The sequence below is a fragment of the Pleurodeles waltl genome, chromosome 6 (genome assembly GCF_031143425.1).
Source record: "Pleurodeles waltl isolate 20211129_DDA chromosome 6, aPleWal1.hap1.20221129, whole genome shotgun sequence".
NCBI lineage: Eukaryota > Metazoa > Chordata > Amphibia > Caudata > Salamandridae > Pleurodeles > Pleurodeles waltl.
Window position 1 is genome coordinate 798627260 of NC_090445.1, and position 19623 is coordinate 798646882.

Consider the following 19623-nt stretch of genomic DNA (forward strand, 5'->3'; position numbering starts at 1 on the left):
GTTTTTACCATTTCACTCTGATGTTTGTCTTGATTTACTATTGCTAAAATGCACAACTACCAGCCTAGGCCTAATCATAATGGTGGAAGGGGACGCACCCCCATCAGCCTTTTCCCGACAAGCAGAGTATCTGTCAAGTTGAGTAAAGGACAGCCTGACAAGACTCTTTTTGTTCAGGTCAGGCAGCTAAAAGCTAGACATGTGCAAGGGCCTGGATGCTTGAACTGATCTTTGTGACACTGAAGAATTCACAGCCCTGTGGGTGTGACCTGAGCCTGGCTAAAGGCCATCTCCCTAATGATGAGGTGACAAGGGGTGGGGGGGGGACACCATGGATTTCCTTCGCCCTGGGCTTTTCATTTCTAAGCTCTGAAGTGCTCAGGGCCGAGTGTCAATCAGTGATTCCTCGTCACAAAGTGGAGTGGGGTCAGCAGTCTTACTGACCCCATCCTCCTCTGTAATGAGTGAGGGACTGCTGGCTCCTCTCATTGGCTGAGAAGAGCCTGCAGTACCAATCCTCCTGAAACCTCTGAGGATTACCTTTCCAGGAGCCGCAGGTCTAGAACATTTTAGGGTGTTGGTTGTGTGCATGTACGAATTTATGAATATGTGTGTGTACACATTTGTGAACGCATGGGCCTATGTATGTGTGCATGTGTTGCCAGCCTGTGCACAACCTACTAAAATTACCAGCCACCACTGAGAACAACAATTGAAAGACTGCAATATATACCTGCAACAGTCTATTTAGACACACATGTGCTGGTACCATCTATATTTGGAAAACCAGGACAAATAGAATACTGAAAACAACTGTTTTTACAGTTTATTGAAAGTGACTCAGTCGAAACGCGTTGGTGGTTGTTACTTTGGCATCAATAAATGGGCACTATTTGAACTTCATGGAGTGCAGTGAATACTTTTGGTGAATATTTTTATTTATATATATATATATGTTAGAAATGGGGTTTTTGGTTGGCAGTCAGGTTACCCCCTGTCCAAGCAAAAGCCCTCACTCTAGTCAGGGTAAGTCACACACAATCCAAAATCAGCCTGTGCTCACCCTCCGGTAGCTTGGCACGAGCAGTCAGGCTTAACTTAGAAGGCAATGTGTAAAGCATTTGTGCAATAAATCATACAACACCATAGTATAACACCACAAAAATACACCACACAGTGTTTAGAAAAATATAGAATATTTATCTGGATAATTGTAGCTCAAAACGATCAAAGTTGCAATACGAATTTGTAAAGATATCACTGAAAAGTGATATTAAGAGTCTTTAAGTCTTTAAAAAGCAATAAAGTGTCTTTCAAGCACAGGGTACCTGGTTTCTGGTGGGAAATCTCCTCAGAGGGCCACAGGAGAAGAGATGCGTGGAAAAAGGGGTGGGTGCGTCGTTTTCCGCTCAGCACACACAGACTTGCGTCGTTCTTTTCCACGCGGGGAAGTCGGGCGTCGTTTTCCGGCGCGCAGACAGTCTCTTTTTGTGGATCGCGAGGATTACCAGATGTCCCGGGTCTGTGCGTGGATTCTCCTGCTTATTTTCCGGCTGCGCGTCGTTCTGCGGGGCTGCGCGTCGAAGTTTCGATCTCACGGTAGGCGTCGCGTCGATTTCTCCTTGGAAGTCGGGCGGCGTTGACCTTGCGAGGCCGTGCGTCGAAATTTTGGTCTCACGGCAGGCGTCGCGTCGATTTCTCCTTGGAAGTCGGGCGGCGTTGTCCTTGCGAGGCCGTGCGTCAAAGTTTCGCACTCACGGTAGGCGTCGCGTCGATTTCTCCTTGGAAGTCGGGCGGCTTTGTCCTTGCGAGGTTGTGCGTCGAAGTCTCGATCGTCCCGAGGGCGTCGCGTTGATCAGCGTCGGTGTGCGGCGTTTTTCTTGCCGCGAAACAAGCTGTGCGTCGAAATTTTCGGCGCACGGCGCGTCCACGTGAAAGGAAGAAGTCTTTTTGGTCCTGAGACTTCAAGGAACAGGAGGCAAGCTCTATCCAAGCCCTTGGAGAGCACTTTCACAGCCAGACAAGAGTTCAGCAAGGCAGCAGGGCAACAGCAAGACAGCAGTCCTTTGGAGAAAGCAGACAGGTGAGTCCTTTGAGCAGCCAGGCAGTTCTTCTTGGCAGGATGTAGTTTCTGGTTCAGGTTTCTTCTCCAGCAAGTGTCTGATGAGGTAGGGCAGAGGCCCTGTTTTATACTAAGTTGTGCCTTTGAAGTGGGGGTGACTTCAAAGAGTCTCTAAGAAATGCACCAAGTTCCCTTTCAGTTCAATCCTGTCTGCCAGAGTCCCAGTAGGGGGTGTGGCAGTCCTTTGTGTGAGGGCAGGCCCTCCACCCTCCCAGCCCAGGAAGACCCATTCAAAATGCAGATGTATGCAAGTGAGGCTGAGTACCCTGTGTTTGGGGTGTGTCTGAGTGAATGCACAAGGAGCTGTCAACTAAACCTAGCCAGACGTGGATTGAAGGGCACAACAAGTTTTTAGTGCAAAGAAATGCTCACTTTCTAAAAGTGGCATTTCTAGAATAGTAATATTAAATCCGACTTCACCAGTCAGCAGGATTTTATATTACCATTCTGGCCATACCAAATATGACCTTCCTGCTCCTTTCAGATCAGCAGCTGCCACTTCAACAGTGTATGAGGGCAGCCCCAATGTTAGCCTATGAAGGGAGCAGGCCTCACAGTAGTGTAAAAACGAATTTAGGAGTTTTACACTACCAGGACATATAACTACACAGGTACATGTCCTGCCTTTTACCTACACAGCACCCTGCTCTAGGGGTTACCTAGGGCACACATTAGGGATGACTTATATGTAGAAAAAGGGGAGTTCTAGGCTTGGCAAGTACTTTTAAATGCCAAGTCGAAGTGGCAGTGAAACTGCACACACAGGCCTGGCAATGGCAGGCCTGAGACAAGGTTAAGGGGCTACTGAGGTGGGTGGCACAACCAGTGCTGCAGGCCCACTAGTAGCATTTAATCTACATGCCCTAGACACATGTAGTGCACTCTAATAGGGACTTACAGGTAAATTAAATAGTCAATCATGGATAAACCAATCAATAGTACAATTTACACAGAGAGCATATGCACTTTAGCACTGGTTAGCAGTGGTAAAGTGCTCAGAGGTCAAAAGCCAACAACAACAGGTCAGAAAAAATAGGAGGAAGGAGGCAAAAAGTTTGGGGATGTCCCTGTCAAAAAGCCAGGTCCAACATGACCCCCCACCAGCCTAAAGCCAGGGGAGAACAATCACTATCCTGATGTACTTCCCTGTTTGAGGCGACAGAACAAGGACCCAGGCCCACAACAGCAGGGGCATGCTCCAGTTCTTCGCCTTCCTGACTCCAATTGGATCCCTCTGTCCATACTCTCAGGGCCCACTAAGCCCATCCATGGGGAACCTTTCTCCTTTCCTGCGGATCCCATCTGTGCAGCACCTAACCTTACATTGCTCACAGATGTATCCCAGGAGCAGGATAGTACCACCAGGACCAACACAGTGGTGTTGCCCATTCTATCCCCGGGGTGGGACACTTGTCCCCTCCCCAGGGATAACTCTGTCCACCCGGACAGCAAGCCACTGTGGTTACTGACAGTTGTCAGGGATGAGAGCCAGGCCCCAGGCCTCTCAAAGCTCTCCCACCACTGTGGCTGTGGAGAGTGGGGGGCGGTAGCCCCAGGTGCTGGGCACCCTTTAACCACTCTCCCTTCCACCAGGTCAGGGATGACAGCCTGAACCTGGTCCTCCCCTCTGGGGCTCTGTACCCTCCCTCCTGGAGCGGTACCCCCAGAGTCCACCATGGTCAGGGTGCTTATAGAAGTCGCCCTGTACCATTCCTCCACCAGTGCAGGGCTGTTAACCTGCAACTGGCCCTCCAACCTGGGGTCTGTACCTTCAGGTTGGACTAGGGCCCGGGGTGAGGCTTCCCTCCCCCTGCCCTCTCTTCTGGGGTCCAGCACTCTCCAACTAGGAGTGGCCTCCTCAGAAGACAATAGGGTAGGGGCACTGTTATCAGTAGCCCCTCTCTCCAGGTCCGGGGGGACACCCTGAACCTGGTCTTCCAGCCCAGGGTCTGTACCCTCAGACTGGATCACTGCCTGGCAAACCAGGACTTTCTGGGAGGCACACCTACCCCCCACCAGGTCAGAGTTTAACCTCTGCACCTGACCATTCATTCAACTCAGAGTCGCCACCCTGAAGTTGAACAATTGCCTGGCACGCCAGGACTTCCTGGAGGGCACACTGACCCTCCACCAGGTCAGAGTTTAACCTCTGAACTGGGCCATTCAACTCAGAGTCACCACCCTGAAGTTGAACAATTGCCTGGCGCACCAGGGCTTTCTGGGAGGCACACCTACCTCCCACCAGGTCAGAGTTTAACCTCTGAGCCTGGTTCTCCAACCCAGGGTCACCACCCTGAGGTTGGGCAATTGCCTGGCACGCCAGGACTTTCTGGGGGGCACACCTACCCCCCACCAGGTCAGAGTTTAACCTCTGAACCTGGTCATCCAACCCAGAGTCAACACCCTGAGGTTGGACAATTGCCTGGCACAGCAGGGCTTCTTGGGAGGCACACCTACCCCCCACCAGGTCAGAGTTTAACCTCTGAACCTGGGTATCCAACCCAGAGTCACCACCCTGAGGTTGAACAATTGCCTGGCACGCCAGGACTTTCTGGGGGGCACACCTACCCCCCACCAGGTCAGAGTTTAACCTCTGAACCTGGATATCCAACCCAGAGTCACCACCCTGAGGTTGAACCATTGCCTGGCAGGCCAGGACTTTCAGGGAGGCACACCTACCTCCCACCAGGTCAGAGTTTAACCTCTGAGCCTGGTTCTCCAACCCAGGGTCACCACCCTGAGGTTGAACCATTGCCTGGTATACCAGGACTTTCTGGGGGGCAAACCTACCCCCCACCAGGTCAGAGTTTAACCTCTGAACCGGGTTAGCCAACCCAGAGTCGACACCCTGAGGTTGGACAACTGCCTGGCACGCCAGGACTTTCAGGGGGGCACACCTACCCCCCACCAGGTCAGAGTTTGACCTCTTCACCTGGTAAGCCAACCCAGAGTCACCACCCTGAGGTTGAGCCATTGCCTGGCATTCCAGGACTTTCTGGGGGGCACATCTACCCCCCACCAGGTCAAAGTTTAACCTCTGAACCCGGTTATCCAACCCAGAGTCACCACCCTGAGGTTGAATCTTTGCCTGGCATGCCAGGACTTCCTGGGGGGCACTCTCACCCCCCACAAGGGACACGCCGTCCCCAAGGGCCACACAAGAGTCTGGTTGGCGCAGGTCTCCCGACCTCTGCCCATCCGGCAGAGTCTGGGTTTCCCCCAAACCAGAAACGGTCTCACCTGGGTCATTCCTGGGGGGCTCTGCTCTCAGAGCTGACCCCTGACTTTCAAGATCCTCCACTGGGGTCTGCCACCCCCTCTCAACCCTATGTCTGGACTTCTGCACCCCCTCACTAGGAGTGGTACTGCCAGACACCAGAACTGTTGGGATGCTGTCTACAGTCATCCCCCCAAGTTCTTCTGACACTGCGGGGCTTCCCTCAAAAGGTGGCCCTACGGTACAGGTTAGGCTCTGAGACCTACCTGGGACACTACAATCCTCTCCCACCACACTTGGTCGGGAACCACCTAGACCACTCCCTTCAGGAGCACCCCCAAATGCCTCTTCAGACTCTCTGGTACTCACCCAAAAGTCTGCCTCCACTGTAAGTTCCCTTGGGTCAGAGAACTCACACTCCACCTGGTGTTGGCGTAGCTCTGGAAAATAAGGACTAGACATATGCTCTCCAGCAATTACCTCACTCTGCCCTTCACATGTATTAACCACAGTACCCTTCACCCAACCACCCAGTAACTCAGCCTTGGAAAAGCACTCTATGTCACCCTCTTGAGACTGGTGAGACAGTATCTGCCTGTCCCTGACACTCAACCCATACTCTTCTGGTATGTCTCTACACTCTATATCCAGGACGTCCACCAGGGGGGAACCCTTTTCTCTGTCACTCTCTGCTAGAGTCAGTAAAGTGTCCCTCCCCCCAGTAGGAATATGACTCCCTGTGCCAGTTCCCCAATCCTTCTCAGGGACCCTGTGCATAACGGGAACTACCTCATACCCTTGAACTACCTGGGGTGTGTCAACTCCCTTCTTCAAGTTGGGCACCACATCTCTGGGCTTGTGCCCTTCTTCAGCAGTACTAGATGCAAGATTTTTGCTGCCACCATCTGAACTGGACTCAGCCCTTCCGGCCTCCAGTTTCAGCTCTTTACCGCTCAGCTCTTGAGCTGCAATCTTTTCTTCTTCCAGGGCTAAAAGTCTTTTTGCCTCAACCTCTGCAAGATACTCCTCTAATTGTTGCTCCTGTCGCCTTTGACTTCGGAGCCATTCATCTATTTCTGGGTCACTGTCCAACTCTGAGTAGCCCTCCTCCTCATCTGAGTAGTCTTCCTCCTCATCTGAGGGGTACTTAGTCATTTGGTTTCTTGCTGCCTCTCTCTCTGCCCATCTTTCCTCCCCCCAGACTATGTAGTGATGGAGCATCTCCGCTTTAGTAGATCTCCTTGCTACAGGAAGGCCCCATTGTCTGCAAAGCTTCCTTAGGTCAGCCTTAGTGAGGTGGTCAGTACGAACAAAGCATGAGTTGGTAAGCAATCCCATTCTGATAAGATCTTACTAGCAAAAACCAAAATCCAAAGTCCAAAATATCAATAGTATATCCAGGAGGACATCAGAGAACCAAAGCCAAAAAAGATGAAAAATCAAGTTGACCTTCAACTGTGGGTAGGTAGTGAAATACTTAGCTACTGTATGTCACTGCACAAACACAAGTCCTATCCTCACCGCTGATCACCAATGTTAGAAATGGGGTTTTTGGTTGGCAGTCAGGTTACCCCCTGTCCAAGCAAAAGCCCTCACTCTAGTCAGGGTAAGTCACACACAATCCAAAATCAGCCTGTGCTCACCCTCCGGTAGCTTGGCACGAGCAGTCAGGCTTAACTTAGAAGGCAATGTGTAAAGCATTTGTGCAATAAATCATACAACACCATAGTATAACACCACAAAAATACACCACACAGTGTTTAGAAAAATATAGAATATTTATCTGGATAATTGTAGCTCAAAACGATCAAAGTTGCAATACGAATTTGTAAAGATATCACTGAAAAGTGATATTAAGAGTCTTTAAGTCTTTAAAAAGCAATAAAGTGTCTTTCAAGCACAGGGTACCTGGTTTCTGGTGGGAAATCTCCTCAGAGGGCCACAGGAGAAGAGATGCGTGGAAAAAGGGGTGGGTGCGTCGTTTTCCGCTCAGCACACACAGACTTGCGTCGTTCTTTTCCACGCGGGGAAGTCGGGCGTCGTTTTCCGGCGCGCAGACAGTCTCTTTTTGTGGATCGCGAGGATTACCAGATGTCCCGGGTCTGTGCGTGGATTCTCCTGCTTATTTTCCGGCTGCGCGTCGTTCTGCGGGGCTGCGCGTCGAAGTTTCGATCTCACGGTAGGCGTCGCGTCGATTTCTCCTTGGAAGTCGGGCGGCGTTGACCTTGCGAGGCCGTGCGTCGAAATTTTGGTCTCACGGCAGGCGTCGCGTCGATTTCTCCTTGGAAGTCGGGCGGCGTTGTCCTTGCGAGGCCGTGCGTCAAAGTTTCGCACTCACGGTAGGCGTCGCGTCGATTTCTCCTTGGAAGTCGGGCGGCTTTGTCCTTGCGAGGTTGTGCGTCGAAGTCTCGATCGTCCCGAGGGCGTCGCGTTGATCAGCGTCGGTGTGCGGCGTTTTTCTTGCCGCGAAACAAGCTGTGCGTCGAAATTTTCGGCGCACGGCGCGTCCACGTGAAAGGAAGAAGTCTTTTTGGTCCTGAGACTTCAAGGAACAGGAGGCAAGCTCTATCCAAGCCCTTGGAGAGCACTTTCACAGCCAGACAAGAGTTCAGCAAGGCAGCAGGGCAACAGCAAGACAGCAGTCCTTTGGAGAAAGCAGACAGGTGAGTCCTTTGAGCAGCCAGGCAGTTCTTCTTGGCAGGATGTAGTTTCTGGTTCAGGTTTCTTCTCCAGCAAGTGTCTGATGAGGTAGGGCAGAGGCCCTGTTTTATACTAAGTTGTGCCTTTGAAGTGGGGGTGACTTCAAAGAGTCTCTAAGAAATGCACCAAGTTCCCTTTCAGTTCAATCCTGTCTGCCAGAGTCCCAGTAGGGGGTGTGGCAGTCCTTTGTGTGAGGGCAGGCCCTCCACCCTCCCAGCCCAGGAAGACCCATTCAAAATGCAGATGTATGCAAGTGAGGCTGAGTACCCTGTGTTTGGGGTGTGTCTGAGTGAATGCACAAGGAGCTGTCAACTAAACCTAGCCAGACGTGGATTGAAGGGCACAACAAGTTTTTAGTGCAAAGAAATGCTCACTTTCTAAAAGTGGCATTTCTAGAATAGTAATATTAAATCCGACTTCACCAGTCAGCAGGATTTTATATTACCATTCTGGCCATACCAAATATGACCTTCCTGCTCCTTTCAGATCAGCAGCTGCCACTTCAACAGTGTATGAGGGCAGCCCCAATGTTAGCCTATGAAGGGAGCAGGCCTCACAGTAGTGTAAAAACGAATTTAGGAGTTTTACACTACCAGGACATATAACTACACAGGTACATGTCCTGCCTTTTACCTACACAGCACCCTGCTCTAGGGGTTACCTAGGGCACACATTAGGGATGACTTATATGTAGAAAAAGGGGAGTTCTAGGCTTGGCAAGTACTTTTAAATGCCAAGTCGAAGTGGCAGTGAAACTGCACACACAGGCCTGGCAATGGCAGGCCTGAGACAAGGTTAACGGGCTACTGAGGTGGGTGGCACAACCAGTGCTGCAGGCCCACTAGTAGCATTTAATCTACATGCCCTAGACACATGTAGTGCACTCTAATAGGGACTTACAGGTAAATTAAATAGTCAATCATGGATAAACCAATCAATAGTACAATTTACACAGAGAGCATATGCACTTTAGCACTGGTTAGCAGTGGTAAAGTGCTCAGAGGTCAAAAGCCAACAACAACAGGTCAGAAAAAATAGGAGGAAGGAGGCAAAAAGTTTGGGGATGTCCCTGTCAAAAAGCCAGGTCCAACAATATATATATATATATATATATATATATATATATATATATATATACACACACACACACAACTGTTGGTTTTGTCCATGTCCCGCTGTCTTGCCAAATCTCTGGGACTTACTTTCGTCCATTGCCTATAAATTTGTGGCCAAACTTAAAATGTCACATCCTTTCATGCTTCCCCTGCTAAGAAGGGTTCACTAGTGTCTTTGTGGATTTACTTCCGCATCAACATATTGGTAATGTTTGTATTTATTCAATAATAATAACTCTACCCAAATTTTGTAAACGTTCCGGCACAAGTTGGGGTTGTGATGTTGGAGGCAGGTGTCCACGGCTCCAGTCTATCAACCACTTCTTGTAGGAGCATATTTTACTGCATAGGTGAACCACTGAAATTGCCCATCTTTAAACAGAACAAAAAATAAAATTTTCCAGTAGTCTCGCTTTGCAAAGCTCAGTGCTGAAAGAGCGAATTGCAAATGTGTGAATCCAACACCATTACAGCTTCTCACAGCCCTACTTTGTCCTCTGTCCATTTTGTTCCACTATGTACAAGCATATTAGTAATGTTAACAAGCAATCTCGGTATTTTCAGAGTTTTCCTTCAAATAACCTTGCAAGTCCGCCACTCTGAAAAGGTCCCTGGACTGGTATGAATTCACACCCTACATTAATGCATAGCTCCATTTCCCTGCGACGCCATATTTTTATTAATCATTTGCTTACCTAACTTTCGATCCAGTTACCGGCGAAAAGTACAAATTCATATGCATTATTCGGAGGAAGACATTCATTTGTCATTGCCATACATAGTAGGTCAATTCACTCTTTACTAGATACTATGTGTATCTTTTTTCTATTCGGTGGGAAATCTGTTCAGAGTACATCCTAAAGTTTTCACTTTCTTGAGAGACCATATTGATTAAAGTTTCAGTATTTTGTATTCAAGGATAGTTTTCTTAACCTTCAAGAATATGTTGAATTAAATGTGGCTTTGTTAGAGGCATCCTCAAGCATAATAAATATAGTACATAGGAAAAGAAAAGATAAAGCAGTTTTGAGCACGTTTTGTAATGCCAACAGGCATAGCCCAAACATTTCAAGTGTTTCGAAGTCGAAAACCGCAAAAATACAGTATGTTAAATATTGTACACATTTTTTGAGTATACAATGAACAGCAAGTACGATGACTTTACCTTTAAGCACACTTCATTGTGGGTCAGCAGATGTCCTACTTACTCATGTATTCCATAGTGTGGTAACCCACTAATACCATTAAAACCCATTCACAGCAAATGGCACAGTTTGCCGTATTCACTCAAACACGTCTACAACACGGTTCCCGTGCAGTGATTAGAAAGTGAGTGACTCGGGCATGGTTCATGTTTTCTGCAGTGATTTGAACTGCGTGCGTTGCCTGCTATCGAGGGTCTGCGACGAGTGTCAATGGTACATAACTTGCATTCTTAGAACAGCCTCTACCTTTTTCAGCTACACTGCTGCATATCCTCAGAAGCACCGAAGAACAGCATAGTGCATATGAAACCTCCAAAACAAAATTGATAAGGTTCAGCAGTTCCAGATCTCTGTCTGTCCTTAAGTCTATTAATTATTCAAACACTAACAGGGTAAAATAAAATTGCAGCGCAACTCACTTTTCACAAAGGTTCTGCTTTTTTTCCTTTTACATATTTCGCGGGAGTCACTGCGTGAACATTTTACGACTTTGAGATGCATGTTTGAGGGGAAAAATACCTTACCTTTCGTTTGCTAAGAAGTAAGTAAGGGGGCTGGAATAAAAACCAAAAATCGTCTCTGGTGACAATATTCAAATCGGCCACAAACTGTGCGAGGCCGAGACTAGAATTAGCATTTGGAGGGGCTCGTAGTAGCCCACCCTGCTCTGAAAGCAGACCACTAGTGTGCAGTCTGCTGGAGAAACACCAATGTCCGAATACACAGTCAGACCTTACCACCTAGACGCCTTTCGGGTTTAGGTTTGCATTGTGTGGTGATTACATGGAATCTGGAAAAAAAACTATTTACCTCATGGAAATAATTTAGGAGTTACCAAGGGTCGCACCTGCGACCCCTGGCTTGCATCCTACTATCCTTTGCGGAACCTGGCCTTACAGCTGGGTGAAAAAGTCCTGAAAAAAGAAGGTAAACAGTCTATTGATGAGCCCTGTTTACTTTCTGCCACTCCCACTGGGATAAAGTTCTTCAAAATAACTAATTTCAACAGAGGAATGGCGTTCTTGTGAATGAGCAAAAAAGAGAAATAGAAACACATTTGTGAATACATTATCAAGTTTTTTTTTTTTATTGTGAAATGCATAAAACATTGGTAAAACCAACATTTACTGTTGTGCTTTATCAAGTGATTATAAAAAAACAAAACGTTTCTTCCTAGGAAAGCTATAAGACTGTACCATATTTTTTTGTTTTATAGCAGAATATCCTCCAGTTCAAAAGGAAATAAATGTGGTGTTTCCCTGGAACACCATGTAAGCACCCCAATTAGAATATGCTGAACTGTATATAAAATAGACATGTCTGTTTAAATAATGATGTGTTATACTAACTGAACTTATTAGAGATTTTTAATGTCTGGGGCAAAGGTCCTACGACGTCACTTCATATGAAGTCAGTGAGATCAATCGATATGTGATGTCACTTACGTTACCCCTAGCATTTTGGTGAATCAATGTCCAACGTCCATGATCATCTCCTGTCAAAAGAAAAAATACCAACTCTTAGTGCAAACTAGCTTGCTTCTCAAAGCACACTATAGGTGGTATTTACTTTGGAAAAGACTAAACAAAATGTTGAGTGATCACTCTGTTAAACATTTGTTAACATAAATTAGCTGCATAGTAATTATGTCTTGTGTCACTAAGACGAGAGTGCAAAAGACCAACCTGATCTGGTCATTAGATGTCTGGATTTCAAAATATGGACTTCCTTACCCTTCGGTATCTTAAGGGAAGTAGCTTGGTCAGTAAGATTGGTGAGGTGTGAACTTAAGATTTCCCAGCAAGCATGCTGCATATAATGTTAAAATACAATATAAGACAAGCAGGAGTATGAGAGTGGCTAAAAGGGGCAGTGGAAAGAGACAAATGTGGATTGGAAGGGGCAATAAATGATTTTGTAAATTAACCAATATTTTTTTTAAGCTATTCAAAACAGAGAGACAGTATGTGTGCATGTCAAAAATTCTGGTGAAATTCGACAGATACACCACCATGCCTGACTGTGAAAGCACTTGTACCCAACTATTTACCAGAAAATGCATTTTTTTGGGGGGGAAGGGCGGTGTAATACCCCAAACATCCCCCTGTACGCTACTCCCCTGGCTATTTGTCTACCTGAAGTTCTAAGAAATCTTAGCAATGGGCCATTTCCCAGATAATTGGAAGGGGGCAATCATCAGACTGATACTTAAGGGATGTCACAAAAGACTCTAAAAATTACTGATTAATCTGCTTAATCTGCTTGATGTGGGTGAAAAAATGGTTACAAAAATAATCTTAGGTAGACTTAAGGAATGGGAAGTATTACACCATATTATACCCTAGGGATTTTAAGGATGGCCATTCCATGATCAACCTTTGCTTTAGCCAGTTGTCACTTGCACTGAAGTCTATGGAGCAAAGAGGCAGCCTTTCCTGCATCTTCGTAGACTTCAGTTCACTAGTTGACTTGGTGGACAGGAATTGTCTATGGGAAACATTAACAAGAGGTTCTTAGGTATATTGTGATTCGCTAATTATAAAAGGGCCTCATTCACACATCTAGGGGCAGGTAATTATAAATCTAGATTAGACTTTGACCCAGAAAACCTCAATAAAGGGCTGCAAGGGAGATGCGTCTTGGCCCCCCCTGCTCCTTTTGTTGTTTCACCGACTTACCTACAGCATTAGCAGTTGCAAAGGGAGTCAACCCCAAAATAGATGGCAAACATTATAGCTTGTCTCTTGTATGCCAACATCCTTGCTATTATGGATTTGACAGAAATAGCGTTGCAAAGGAAACTGAATACACTGATGGAATACTTTAATATTAAAAAGTTAGTGGTAAGCATGGATGAGATCAAGATGATGGGATTTAGCAGAAAAATATGTAAACCTTGGTCTGCACTTAGGATCTACAAAGTTGAAAAACAATAATAAATAAAAGTACCTAGGGGTAAGGGTTGAGAAGAATTTTTACAGTGGAAAGATCATATTTAATGACTCTAAGCTAGAGCCTTAGCATCAGTAAGTGGTCTGAAAAAATTAACAGATTATGGGGATATGTCCATAAGGTCAGTATTAACAGTCTACTCAGCTATGATCTGCCCACAATTTACCATATGGAGCTGAGTTAAGCCCATGGGGCAAAAGGAACTGGGAAAATGATAAGTGGAAAATGTGTGAAAAGCCTTATCACTGCCTAGGTCCTCAATAACTTTTGCACTAAGAATGGAAATAGATATACCACCATGGAGCCCTGTGGAACGTGCCCAGGCAGTTAGATTCTGCTTATGTTTGAAGTCTGGTCATAGGCAAAAGCTATTATTATCATGTAAACATGAGATTACACATGGTGAACTGAAGTAGGCTAAGTGTCAGGATAAGCCTGAAGGGTATGTGTAGGGTCCTGGGTCTAAGGATGAGGCTCCAGAATCTTTTGACCTAAATTAGAAGCGGGAACTAAGCATTTTAATGAAGAATAATGCTAGAGAACATGATGTGCAATATTTAAGTGGGTAGCCTTCAGATCAATTTATGCTCAAGTCATGGCAATATTAGGAATGGTTCTCCAATGAGGATTCACCACCTAACCATAGGTTTAGATCTGAATTGCTAGGTTTTGAGACCCAGTATTAATCCATACTACAGTATACCAAGGTAAAAATGGCAATGATGGATGTATCTGGTAAATGTACCTATGGTTGAGTGCAATTTGTGACAGTTTACATATCCTTATGAATTATTTAAAAGCGCAGACCCTTCGGAAAACTATTTGTAGGCCTTTAAATTTAAAAAATAAAAAGACAGCCGAAACGGTGGCCAAGAAGCAGCATTTTTAATGTATGTGTTATTTGGAAGTGACTTGTGCCTTACTTACATTTGTGGTTGCTGTTACAGGGATTATATTAGATTATTAAAAGTGCCCCTTTTAATTGTTTTTAGCTACTTTGTGGAAATGTTTTGCTATGGAAATTCTAGGATGAGATTTTATTCATAAACATTTACTATGATGATTATTGTTTAGGATTTGTATGAGTAGATTTTAATTGTACAGATTGTTTGAATGCTGATCAACTTTTGTGCTGTTTTGTTATTTAAAGACCAAGGTCTAAATAAACATTATTTTTTACTGTTTCATGATGCGCTGGATTCGTTTGATGCTGCTACACAAACAATAACCCTTAAGTTTTTCTAAATGCTTGCAACTTTTTTATGGAAAATATCTCAACATTTATCGTGAAGTGTGTGATTATGCAGGAGTCTGTCAGCATAAGATCCCAATGTACTACTACTCCCCTAATACAGCATAGCAAGGAAAATAACACCATTTTTGGGCTGGCCTAGCCCACTCAAACTTGTCTTGTGTTTTTAGTAGGTGCCTTCACTAGTGAGAGTCTGAGGTAATCTTACTTAAGGTAATTATATTACTTTTTACATGATTCATGGTAGTGTGTGCATCCATTCACTTTGCTTAGCTGGACCAAAAAAATCACAACACACAAAATAGGCAGACTAAAAAGACCAGACACCAGGTAAGTAAGAGACCTTTATTTAGCAGTCAACATCAACGTCCCCAGGCAGCAACTGCCACAGCATGAGTCCTTACTACCTGAAGATTCCCAAACCCAGCATTCCAAACAGCTAGGAGACCCAACATATCTACCTTACCTCAATGTCAAAATTGAATGATGTCCATAATAAATGAACTGAGTAAGGTTGCAATCAAGGTCCAAGAACATTGCACATTGATGGTGGCAAATAGGAAGAGAACATCAAATCTAATGCTAAAGACCTAACATAATAAATGTTAAAATACATTGCATAACATAGTCTTTAAATGTAATCAGAAATTACTTGGAACACAACATTTTTTCGTGACTACCTTCATCACTCTTGGGCACTTCCTCCACGTTCCAGCCTTTGAGCATATAACCAGATCTGGAGTTTGGAACTATCACCACTATACTCTTGTTCCAAACTTTGCCATTCTTGGACACCACTACATGGTTTCTGACTGCTTTTACCTTAATCAATGCAGAAGATGTTAAAGAACACTTTACCCACAGGAAGATTATTTTATTTAAAATCCTAACAGTCTCCAACCCTAACTGGAGGTATACTGCAGCACTGTATTTTTCTTGCTCACAAATTTGGTGTAATACTTAATGTCATAAAGATGACTTCAGATGGTCCCTATCCCTGGGTGCAGGTGCATATTCAATTGCTTTTAATATCTCATTTTTAGGTTCAGTTCCCTTGTTAGATATGTGATGACCCAAATAGTCTACTCCAGTTTGACTAAACTTAAACTTACACCCTTCAGTCTCTCTTCATGTTCCTCCTGATCCTTGCCATAGATGAGAATCTCATCTTGGCAATACAAGACATCAGACACTTCCCATTAATAGTTGAAGCAAAGCTGAAACAGAAGCAAATGAAAATGGTATGTCTATGTAATTTTTGGACCTGTCAGCTCTTAGTGTAGTTTTCCCTTTTTTCCTTGGCTTCTGACCTCCTGTTATGATCCTGTACTGAACTTCACTTTTGCTGGATTTAGAACTCTGGGCACTTTACCACTGCTGACCAGTGCTAGTGCACTCTGTCAAAACAGGATTGGTTTTTCCATGATTGCCAAATCTGATTAATTAGTAATCCCCTAGTAAGGTGCACTTGGTGTGTCCTGGGCCTGTAAATCACATGCTACTAGTGGGACTGCAGCAATGATTGTGCCACCCACAGGAGTAGACCTAAACATGTCTCAGACCTGCCACTGGAGAGGGAGTGTGAACTGCCAGTTTGGCCTGGCAAGTGTACCTAGTTGCCAAATCCAAACATTTCCTTTTTCTGCATGTAGGTCACCCCTAATGTAGGCCCGGCCCCTCCCATTGGCAGGGTGCATTGTATGTCAAAGGTAGGACATGTAATGCTGTGTTTTACATGTCCTAATAATGAAATACTGCTAAATTCGTTTTTCACTATTGCAAAGCTTATTTCTCCCATAGGATAACATGGGGATTACTTTGCAATACCTTTTAAGTATAATATCCCCTTAGCAGCAGATAGAGATGTAGAGTTTGGGGTCTCTGAACTTACAATTTAAAAATACATATTTTGGTGAAGTTGTTTGAATTGTAAGTTCGAAAATGCCACATTTAGAAAGTGTTTAATCTGAGGGGTTGAGTCCTTATAAAGCTGTAGGGTTAGGCTACGGTTAAATATACAAAACATACAAATACCCTATCTGCCAATTGCCCTAAATCACTTATTAGAATCCAGAAAGTTTAAGTTCAAGGCCTGGTATTTATAAATCATACATTTATAAGTCAACATACCTTCATGTCTGTGAAACCATGTCCATAACCACATATTACATAACATTAAGCAAAATTCAAACCAAGCATTGTTAGCATTTACCAAAAATTGTATTTTGATTAATGCAAGGACTAGCATTGCTATAATTATCAATATAACCCTCCTGCTAATCATAGCTTCCTTGGGGGTGCCATATCCAATTTAGTCCAGCAAATATTTACAGTTCCTATTTCCTTTATGATTTACTGTTAAACTGCTCAAATCGATAACACCACATTCACCAGGCAATGTGTTGAACCGTTTTGAGCACCCTTTTTCTTTTGGGGTTTCCTCAGGACCCTGACTGGCTCATTTTTCGAAAAGAGGATTACCATTAAAATGTTAGATTTTTCATCCTTGGCGGGGTCTCCCTTAACTTTTTGCCTCTGTTTCCCAGATTGTTGATGTGTGCTGGACTCTGTTTTTGCTGCTTTTGTTACTCTGGGCACTTTACCACTGCTAACCAGGGCTAAAGTGCAAGTGCTCCTATGCAAAATGTGTATGTAATTGGTTCGTCCATGATTGGCATATTTGATTTACTAGTAAGTCCCTAGTACAGTGCACTAGAAGTGCCCAGGGCCTGTAAATGAAATGCTACTTGTGAGCCTGCAGCATTGATTGTGCCACCCAACTTAGTAGCCCTGTAATCATGTCTCAGACCTGCCACTGCAGTGTCTATGTGTACAGTTTTAACTGTAAATTCGACTTGGCTAGTGTACTTACTTGCCAGGCCTAAACCTTCCCTTTTTCTTACATGTAAGGCACCCCTAAGGTAGGCCTTAGGTAGCCCCTAGGGCAGGGTGCAGTGTATGGTTAAGGTAGGACATATAGTAATATGTTTTATATGTCCTGATAGTGAAATATTGCTAAATTAGTTTTTCACTGTTACAAGACCTGTTCCTGTCATAGGTTAACAAGGGGGCTACCTTTAAACATGATTAAAGTATAGATTCCCTTTGGGAGCAGATAGCCATGTGGAGTTTGGGATCCCTGAGCTCACAATTTAAAAATACATTTTTTAGTAAAGTTGATTTTAAGATTGTGTTTGAAAATGCCACTTTTAGAGAGTGGGCATTTTCTTGCTTATACTATTTCTGTGACTCTGCCTGTTTGTGGATTTCCTGTCTGGGTCAGTTTGACAGTTGGGCTGTTTGCACCTCTCACTAGTCAGTGACACAAAGGGAGCTGGGGTGTGGTCTGCATTTCTTGATGACTCATCTGTGCTAGGAGGGAGGGGAGGAGTGTCACTCACACCTGAAAGGGCTGTGACTGCCCTCACACAATGCAATCTCCAACCCCCTGGTGTGTCTGGGGCCTGGCCTGAGCAAGGCAGGATTTCACAATCCAGAGAGACTTTCCTTTGAAGAAAGCCCACTTCAAAGGGCAAAATGGGTATAAGAAGGGCACCCAAAACCACACATTTTTGTACACTTCTGGAAACCTCTGCCTGGAGAAAAGCTGAAGAGCTGAGGAAGAAGAGCTGCCCTGCCTGTGACTGTGCTTTGTGGAGATATCCTGAAGTTGCTGCTTCTGCCTGTGCTAGTGGACAAAGACTGGACTTTGTGTTGCCTTCCATCTTGTGAAGAACTCTCCAATGGCTTGATTTAGAGCTTGCCTCCTGTGTGAAATGTCAGGGACAGCAAAGACTTCTCTCTGCCAGCACCTGGAGTCTCTGGAGAGACTCCTACTTTGCCAACTGGTGCCCATCCAGTTCCCGGGACCTTGAAATGAGAAGCTGGCAGGACAAGAGTGAGAAATCCATGCACAGACCGCCATGCGGAGACAAGATCAACGCGACTCCAATCTGCGGCTGCAAAATCGACGCGCTGCCAGCTTCACGGCTGGAAATCGACGCTCGTCTGCAACACGACCGAAAGATCGATTCCCTGCTGCTGGAGAAACGACGCGCAGCATCGCTGATGGAGGCTGGTGAGATTGCAACCCGCGCTGCGTGGTTTTTGGAGCATTGTGCAGCTGGTTTTCCAACGCAAACACTGCTGGGCATGAAAACAATGCAAGGCCTGCCCAGACCCGAGAGTGCTGACCGGAGCGACGCATCACTCTCCTGCGAAGGGAATAAACGACGCACACTGACCCAACTAAAGGAGAAACAACGCAAGGTCTCGCTTGTGAGTAAAATTGTTCAACACAAGCCCTTTTCGACGCACTCGCCCGTTCGGGGTTATTTTTTACACACTCAAGGTACATTTTCATGCAAACAGTGTTAGTGTGTTTAAAATTACATGAAGACTCTTTTTGCATTTCTAGTGATAATTTTACTTGTGTAATGTGGGTTTTTGTTGCTTTGGTCTTGTTTTGTTTAGATAAATATTTCCAATTTTTCTCAACCTGTGTTGTCATTTTGTAGTGTTTTCATTAAGTTACTGGATGTGTTGGCACAAATGCTTTACACCTAGCACTCTGAGGTTTAGCCTACTGCTCGTGCAAAGCTACCAAGGGAGTAAGCAGGGGTTAGCTCAGGGTGATTCTCTTATACCTGGACTAGAGTGAGGGTCCTTGCTTGGACAGGGGGTGACCTGACTGCGAACCAAAGACCCCATTTCTAACAAATGCTATCTCAAAGAATCTTAGTTTTAAAATAAAAAAAGCTGCCATCTATCCATTACTTTTTTCAGACGGATGGATGCCAATTCTTTCTACCAGTGCCCGGGCTCTTCTACTGAGCGTCCTGACTTGCTAAATAGTGCCAAATCCAGTCCCTTAGAAGTGGAAGCTGGTAACCTGTAGGGAAAACGGACACTACTGTGTGTACGTAAATACTTTGCACATTGCCTCTGAGACTGCTCGTGCTAAGCTACCAAAGGGTTGAGCAGGGGTTATCATTGTTGTGGGACTCCTTTCCCGTGACTAGATTGAGGGTCTACATGGACAGGGTGTAAACTGATTGCTA

At 45.2% G+C, this 19623-nt stretch overlaps 1 protein-coding gene across 3 annotated transcripts in view; it reads left to right on the plus strand.

Annotated features, from left to right (window-relative positions):
- The window catches only part of LOC138300266 (VPS10 domain-containing receptor SorCS1-like), a 2596073-nt gene that overhangs the window by 720486 nt on the left and 1855964 nt on the right, over positions 1 to 19623 (plus strand). The gene's annotated exons all lie outside the window — the stretch shown is intronic.